Genomic DNA, 9,429 nt, shown 5'->3' on the forward strand with positions numbered 1-9,429 from the left:
CACATGTCATTATAATACTTTACTTTGTCTTCTTAAGCCACCCTTTGAAACCTTCTATTCAGCTATTTTACTTCATCATTTTTGCCTTTTGCTTTAGCTACTTGATATTCAAAAGCAAGTTTCAGAGTCTCTTCTGACAGCCATTTTGGTCTTTTATTTCTTCTTAGTGACCTCTTGTTTTCTTCATGTATGATGTCCTTGATGTCATTCCGAAACTCGTCTGGTCTATGGTCATTAGAAAATATTAAACAACGCAGGTAGCATTAAAAGATGGAAGGAAAACACAGCGTCGCTATGCCAAAAAGAACTGCTCAACGTTCAACTGTTTCAGGAGGTAGCATACAATCAGGAACCGATGGTGCTGAAGGAAGAAGTCCAAGCTGCACTGAAGCCACTGGTGAAAAAAAAGGCTCCAGGAATTGACCGAACACCAATTGAGATGTTTCAACAAATGGATGCAGCACTGCAAGTGCTCACTCGTCTATGCCAAGCAATTTGGAAGACAGCTACCTGGCCCACTGACTGGAAGAGACCCGTATTTATGCCTAACCCCACGAAAGGTGATCCAACCGAATGCAGAAATTATCAAACAGTATCTTTAATATCACACGCAAGCACAATTTTGCTAAAGATCATTCAAAAGTGGCTGCAGCAACATATCAACAGAAAACTGAAAGAAAATAAGGCCGGATTCAGAAGAGGACGTAGAACCTGGAATATCTTTGCTGATGTCAGATGGATCCTGGCTGAGAGCAGAGAATACCAGAAGGATGTTTACTTGTGTTCATTATAGACCGTGCAAAGGCATTTGACTGGGTTGATGTTAACAAATTATGGATAACATTTCAAAAAATGGGAATTCCAGAACACTTAATTGTGCTCATGAGGAACCTTTACATAGAACAAGAGCCAGTCGTTTGGACAGAACAAGGGGATACTGCATGGTTTAAAGTCAGGAAAGGTGTGCGTCAGGCTTGTATCCTGTGACCATACCTAGTCAAACTGTATGCTGAGCAAATAATCCAAGAAGCTGGACTATATGAAGAGGAAAAGGGGATCAGGATTTGAGGAAGACTCATTAACAACCTGCGTTATGCAGATGACACAACCTTGCTTGCTGAAAGTGAAGAGGACCTGAAGCACTTACTAATGAAGATCAAAGACCACAGCCTTCGGTATGGATTACACCTCAACATAAAGAAAAGAAAAATCCTCACAATTACACCAATAAGTAACATCATGATAAACAGAGAAAAGACTGAAGTTGTCAAGGATTTCATTTTACTTGGATCCACAATCAACAGCCATGGAAGCAGCAGTCAAGAAACCAAAAGATGCATTGCATTGGGCAAATCTGCTGCAAAGGACCTCTTTGAAGGTTGAAAAGCAAAGATGTCACCTTGAAGACTAAGGTGCACCTGACCCAAGCCATGGTATTTATTTTCGATCGCATCATATGCATGTGAAAGCTAGACAATGAATAAGAAAGACCTAAGAAGAACTGACGCCTTTGAATTGTGTTGCTGGAGAAGAATATTGAATATACCATGGACCGCCAAAAGAATAAACCAACCAGTCTTGGAAGAAGGACAATCAGAATGCTCCTTAGAAGCAAGTACGGCAAGACTGTATCTTACATACTTTGGACATGTTGTTGGGAGGGATGAGTTCCTGGAGAAGGACTTCATGCTTGGAAAAGCACGTGGTCAGCAGAAAAGAAGGTGGCCCTCAACGAGATGAACTGACACAGAGGCTGCAACAATGACCTCAAGTGTAACAACGACTGTAAGGATGACACAGAACCCGGCAGTGTTGTATTCTGTTGCATACACGGTCACTACGAGTTGGAACTGACTTGATGGACCGAACAACAACTAGGCACAGGTGTGATGACAAGGGCCTAGATTGGGGATTCATGCTTTCCACACACCTGAAAGCCTGAAGGTAAAAGCCTTCCTCACTAAGGGGTAAAATGGGTTTGTAGACCCCACACAGGATACAGCTGGACTCACTGCACCCAGCTTCATACCTTCGGTGATGTCAGGAGAACATCAACAAGGCCCAGTACCCCACAAACAGTCAGGACCTTCCACTACAAACTTGTCCCTCCTTTTCTGACTGATAACACAGTGTGAGGCGGGAAGCTGTAGTTTTAGGACTGCATAGAAAATGCTCCAGGGCCTGGGGGGAGTCAAGAACATTGGTCAGAGAGACAGGACAAGGATGGCTCTGGAGGGCAGGGCTCAGCCTCCACAGCAAGAGCTGCTCCGTCTTCAGGCTCTGGTCAGGAGATTCTGTCATTCAACACAGAGCACCAAGGCCCAGGGTGGGGATGTTAACGCCCCACAGTGCCAGCTCTGAGACTCACATAAGGAAGGTGAGCCCAGACATCTAAATCCTGAAAAGCACATGTGTACAGAGGAAGGGCCCAGTGACAATGGGGCAGAGACTTAAGATACCTCTCATGCCTCACCCCTTGGCATCTTTTTTTTTTTTTTTAAGAAACCACAGTCCTGCAGCACAAAGCTGCTCCCCCAACAATTCATATCCAGCCTTAACCACCTATGATGAGAATACCCCAGTTCCCCACAGAACTCACCATTTCCTTCTCCAGTTTCTGAAGTCTAAGGGAATGTCGTCCCTGAGCCCAAGAAGCCACTTCAGGAAGAGGGACAGGAGTGGAAGCAGAGCACTGGGCTGTCTGGAGGCAGATGAATAATGTTTGGTACACACACTAGTGACAGCAATTGAAACCCTTCCACGTGATTTACGGATGTGCTAGATGGCCACCTGAAGTCCTGAGCTGCCTGGACTGGACTAGTTCTCCCTGCACCACACCTGAGGCCTGAAATGGAAGAAGGATGTAGAGGAAACAGTGTTGAGGAATCAGGGAGTGACAGGCCTCTGGCCTCCTCCCAGGCTCAGGGCAATGCTCCACCCTGAGGGTCTTTACACTGAAGGCAGAACAGGCTCCAGCCCCCCAAACACACACCTGCATTCTTCAGGCAGCTCCATGGGCCTCTCCTTTCCGCAACAAGATCACAGATGGAGGAATTTACCTCTCCTGGAGCATGAGAAGCAACCAGGCCTGGCCAGGCTGCAAAACTTGAACCTGATTTCCTCCAGGGAGTTAGGGCTCCAATGTTGAAGTTGTGGGTTCACCTATGTACCTCTGTCCCTTATAGATCAACACATGCACTGTTATTTGATATTAACACGCGCTAAATGTCAGGAAGGTTTTGTCAGTGAAGTCACCACGATTTGTTAATTTTAACTTCCGTGCTGGAAAATCCTCCAACCGTTCTTTTAAAAAACTTTTTCATTGCAGGTATTGCATCATTATATGCGATTGGTAGTTTCCGTGTTGCTTATGCAATTAACATTTCTTTCTGCCCCTTTAATTTTATTTTCAAAATATGACATCACGTATCCCTAAACTTTTGAGAAATCTGGGAATATTCCTGCACTTTGACCTCCAACTTCTTAAGTTTCCTCAAGGAGGTGTATCCCACCTGTGTTCCAATTTTTTTCCATCCTGCTCTCCCTCCAAGCTGCCTCCTAGTCTTGCCTTTTTTCTTCTCAGTGTCAAAGTTCTCGCTCTAGCATGACGTTTACACTGGTGTTTCTTCTTTCAACATTATCTGTCCTTTTATTATTTTCTCCAGTACACTCATTTTAAGTCATGTCTTTTTTCCAAACTTACTATTTCCACCACAAACTAGGAGCCTCTTCAGCACGTAGAATCTGGAGCCCCACTGGCCCCATAACTGTTCAATCGAAATTTGTATTTTAACCACATCCCTGGCTTATCCACACTGATACTCAATTATGAGAAATACTCACAGATCTACAGCCTGTAACTCACGGAACAAGCATCCTATCAAAGGATGACCTGTGAACCATCCACATCTACATTACAGCACGATGCTGTCTCCCTGATTCACAACCAATCTCCATGCCTAGGCCTCCTCACGGTCTTCTTTAACTTGTTCACAACAAGCTCCTCCCTGAGTCATTCAAGCATTTCCAAAACCTACTGGCAGCACACAAATTGCTTAATGTCTGTCAGTCACTGTCCACCGCAAGCCTTCTAAGAGCCCAGAGCAGTCAGCCTGCTTTTAAGGGACCTGTTGCCATTGCCTCCACTAAGATGCCTCACACAAACACCATCAAGGATTGAAATGTTTCCCCTCAAAATATGTGTCAACTTGGTTGGGCCATGATTCCCAATATTGCGTGGTTGTCCTCTATGGTGCGATTGTATTGTTATGTTAAAGAGGATTAGGGTGGGATTGCAACATCATTACTAAAATCAAGTCCCTGACCCAATGTAAAAGGAAGTTTCATGGGGAGTAGTCTGCACCACGTTTTAGAAGAATCAAAAAGGAAGGGGAAGCAAGCAGAGAGGGTGAACCTCAAACCACCAAGAAAGCAGTGCCTGGAGCAGAGTTGGACCCACGATACCTCTGTGGAGAAGGTCCTAGTCCAGGGGCACACTGATGAGAAGGGGGGCAGAGACACAAAGCCTTCACCTGGAGCTGACACCCCACATTTGGAATTTTACTGGGAGGAAATAAACTTCTCTTTATTAAACGCATCCACTTGTCCTATTTCTGTTAGGGCAGCATTAGATAGCCAAGACACGGCCACCCCACCCACGTTTTCTCTGCTTCAATCATCTGTCTTTCATCAAGGAACGATGATACTGGCTTCTCAGCTGCTTCAGGGCTCTAATACTCTGAGAAAATGTATTAAGAGTTTATCTAACATGGGGGTGGTACAAATTTTATTAACAGAGCTATACATAAGGATGAATTTCTACTACCTTGTTGGCCAACGTAAAACAAGTGGATTTTAATCTACATGTGATTAAAAAAAAAAAAAAAAAACCTAAAGTCATTGCCGTGCAGTAGATTCGGGATCACACAACCCTGTAAGGCACAAAACTGCTTCACAGGGTCTCCAAGCAGCGGCTGGTGGAGTCCGCCTGCTGAGCTTTCGGTGAGCAGCTCGCTCAAATTTGGGCACGGGGCTGGAAAACGTTTATTTTCTGCTCACACTGGTTGTCTACAATGGATTCTTAGATCTGATAAAAACCACTTCAACAAAGAAAGACGAAACCCAAGAAAAACCTTGGCGAAAAAGAAATTGGTCAACAAAGGAAAGACCCAACATATGGAATGGGACGAAATACAGGGAAATCTGTGAAAGCAGGGGCTGAAGCTCACGACAGTGCGTGTGTGGACGGGAGAGCGCGGGTGGACTCTGCTCTCTGTGGGCGGAAAGGCGCCCTAGGGCTGCGCCGTGTGTGCGGGTGGGAGGGCGTGCGTGGGGTCCGGCGTGTGCTGGCGGGAGGGCGCACGTGTACTCCCCCGTGTGTGCGGGCGGGAGGGCGCGCCTGGGCTCCAACGTGTCCGGGCGGGAGAGCGCGGGTGGCTCCGCCCTGTGCGCGGGCCAGAGGACGCGCGTGGGCTCTGCCGTGTGCGGGCGGGAGGGCGCGCGTGGACGTGGGGTCCTCAGTGCGTACTTGAGTCCGCGCCCATGCGCGTCAGTCTCACGTGGCAGACAAGCCCCAAGTCTGGCAGAGACAGGAGAAAAAAGAAACAGAAAAGAGAACCGGGGGGCGGGCATTTCTCCCTGCTCCCTGCGCAGCACAGGTGTGCGCGGCTCCCGCGGTGCCCACCACCCCACCTGTCCACCGACACACACAGGGAGCGACCCGAGCGCCCAGGAGGCCCGGGACCCTGCATGTCTCCCCGCTCCCTGAGCACCACAGGTCTGCGCAGCTCCCACGGCTCCCACCACGTCACCTGTCCACGCACGGACACACACAGGGAGCGACCCCGGGGCCAGGGAGGCCCGGGACCCTGCATGTGTCCCGCTCCCTGAGCACCACAGGTCTGCGCGGCTCCCACCACCTCACCTGTCCACGCACCGACACACACAGGGAGCGACCCCGGTGCCCGGGAGGCCCGGGACCCTGCATGTCTCCCCGCTCCCTGAGCACCACAGGTCTGCGCGGCCCCGACGGCTCCCACCACCTGAACTGTCCGCGCACCGACACACACAGGGAGCGACAAAAGTAATGCAAAGTTAAATAAAATCTATACAAAAATATAACCCAACTGAGGGAGCAGAAGAGCAGTGGGATGCAGACCCCAAATTCTCGTAGAAAGGCCAGACTTAACGGTCAGTCTGGGACTGGAGGGACCCCGGAGGCCATGGACCCCAGACCTTCTGTTACCCCAGGGCAAGAACCATTCCCAAAGCCAACTCTTCAGACAGGGATTGGACTGGACTATGGGATAGAAAATGATACTGGTGAAGAGGGAGCTTCTTGGAGCAAGTGGTCACATAAGACTATGTGGGCATTTCCTGTCTGGAGGGGAGATGAGAGGGCAGAGGGGGCCAGAAGCTACCCGAATGGACACAAGGAGAGAGAGTGGAGGGAAGTACTGTGCTATCTCATCAGAAGGAGAGCAATTAGGGGTGCATAGCAAGGTGTATGTAAATTTTTGTAGGAGAGACTGAACTGATTTGTAAACTTTCACTTAAAGTACAATAAAAATTAATTTAAAAAATATATATAACCGAAACATATCTCTAACAATAACTTTCTTTTCAAGTGCCTCACATATAATAGATAGTAATCTTGAGATGCAATAATGTATAGTGAGAATACCACATTTTTGCTGAAATAATGCACACCTTCTACACATTTGTTAACCAACCACGGCCTATCCTAGACCAGCTAGCATCCAGTTAAGCCCGAGCTTGGGGGAAAATCCAGCCTGGATTAGCAGCTGCCTTTCTGACCCACAGCTGATGCAAAGGCATCCAAGGGCCTGCCAGGAATAGAAACCTGTTATGTGGACCCAAAAATAACAGCTTCTTTTTCTAACTCCCTGAGTTTTTATACAGCCATAGCAACTTAACGATTTTCATATACATAATTTAGTAACTTCAATTACATTAATCGTGTTGTGCAACCATCACCAATATCTGCTGTCAAATTTTCCATCACCATAAACAAAAGAAACTCAATGCCTGCCACAAGTCTGAGTTGACTGGAAAGCAACTTTTTTTAGGTAGCATAGGTTGGTAGAGGGGAAAGTCTGGGTGATTCAGGATCTGACAATCACATCAGCATTGGCCAGGGATAAGGGCAGAGCCTGATGACATAATCATCCTGGGCTTTCTACTAGGTGAGTCCAACTAGCACAAAAGCAGCTGCACGTGATTTGTTCTATGAATTTTACACTGTCTTCTTTGAGTTCCCTGGTCCCTATATCTCAATCTACTGTGTAAGTCAGGGCTCAACACACTACACAACCCCAGGCCAATTCTGCCCCAACAACTGCATTTATAAATAGCATTTCCTTGGAACATGGCCACAACAATTCAGGGAAATACTGCCTATAGCTGCTTTCAAGATACACTGACAGAGCCAAGGCTTTGCAAAGCTAAATATCTGGGCTGCAAAGTCTAAAGTGTTTACTATGTAGTCCTTTACAAAAGTGTTTGCTGGACCCTGCTCTAAGTCATGGTACAGAACACATTTCACTTTCAAAGTAAACTTTCTTACTAGAAAGGAAATGAACACCCTACCCGTGTATGTAACTTAAAACCTGTCACATCACTTGAAATATGTGAATGTGTACCCAAGCTACACCCATCAAATGGCGGGATCAGAGGGAACATGTACCATAAAAACACTTTGTCAAAAATAAGCCGTGCTTTCCCCTGCCCTTCCAGTTCTTCTACAATCTGCAAGATTCAAAACAGAAATAAGTAGCAGGAGGATCAAGATGGTGGCACAGATATGGCAGAAGTTGGAGGTCAGGCTTCCCAATAGTGGGAGCCATATCATTATATCACAGAGACTACATGGCCTGGCTGTGATTCATCCAAACGGGAATACTGAGCTCTGAATGATCTAAGGTTTCTGAGATTGGTAATAGTAACTCCAAACACCTGTCTTGGCAAAAAAAAGCTCTTTGGAAAAAGAAAAATTATATCTTCAATTATGTCCTTAGTTGAAATATCTAACATATTGACAGCCATTAAGCCTTGATAACAAATGTATGAACAACTCTTATTCTTTTAGTATACCTTAAACATGATTCCAAATAATAAGAAAATCTAAAAAATATGACATCACAGAACCACAAAATTATCAGACACACAGGAAATGAACCAATATAGACAACAGGATCAGATATGAGAAACTGAACCTAGTCATAAATTCTGTACTGAAACACATGATTACAAAATTAGAAGAGGTAGATAGGTTTCATATCATTACATACACAGCAGGAAGTAGGTTTCGTGAACTTAAAGATTGTTGTTGTTACATGCAATTGCGTCAATTCCGAATCACTGCGATCCCATGTACAACAGAACATTTTTAGGTCCTACGCCATCCCAACAATACTTGCTATGCTTGGGCCAACTGTTAGAACTTCTGTGTAAATCCATCTCTTTGAAGGTCTTCCTCTTTTTTGCTGAACCTCTGCTTTACCAAGCGTGATGTCCTTCCCCAGGGACTGATTCCTCCTGACTACATGACCAAAGTATGTGAGACGCAGTCTTGCCATTCTTGCTTCCAAGGAGCATTCTGGTTGCACTTCTTCCAAGACAGATTTGTTCATTCCTTCAGCAATCCGTGGTATAGTCAATATTCTTCCCCCAGCACCATAATTTGAAGGCCTCAATTCTTCACTCTTCTTTATCCACTGCTCAGCTTTAAAATGCAAATTAGGCAATTGAAAACAGCCTGGCTTGAGTCAGGTGCACCTAAGTCCTCAGGGTGACATCTTTGCTTTTTAACACTTTAAGGAGATCTCTTGAAGCCCATTTGCCCAATATAATGTGTCTTTTGATTTCCTCACTACTGCTTTCATAGGTGCTGATTGTGGAACCAAATAAAGTGAACTTAAAGATAGGTACAAAACTAAACAGAATAAAGCAGAGCTATAAAAGTTGGAAAACACTGATGGAATGGAAGGAAAAAGAGGACAAAAAAACTCATGAGAAGGAAAGTAGAGGTGGGTGAAAGTGGGCAAATCTTTCTTCCTGCAATACCCAGAGATCTTGTTTGTGGATATTCTGCTTTTTTTGAAAAAGCCTCTTTTCTCGAGATTTCTTCTGGGTTTTTAAAAATCAATTCAATGCTTTCAATTTTATCTCACACCCTTTGTACCTCTGATTCCAGGAGTGAGGTCAGAATCAGTCTCAATCCCTAGTACCACTTGGGAGTTGATCTTCTTCCACTCTCATGTAAAATCCCTTGTCCTTTTACTGTCTTTTATCTATACCAGCTTCTCTCCATCTTTACTGTTGTATGCCCATGTCCCAGTCATTTAGTGGACTGATCCATGACTTTTGAATCTGGCTCATCCTATTACAAAGATCCCCTCTTGCAGCAAC

The sequence above is a fragment of the Loxodonta africana genome, chromosome X, assembly GCF_030014295.1.
Source record: "Loxodonta africana isolate mLoxAfr1 chromosome X, mLoxAfr1.hap2, whole genome shotgun sequence".
NCBI lineage: Eukaryota > Metazoa > Chordata > Mammalia > Proboscidea > Elephantidae > Loxodonta > Loxodonta africana.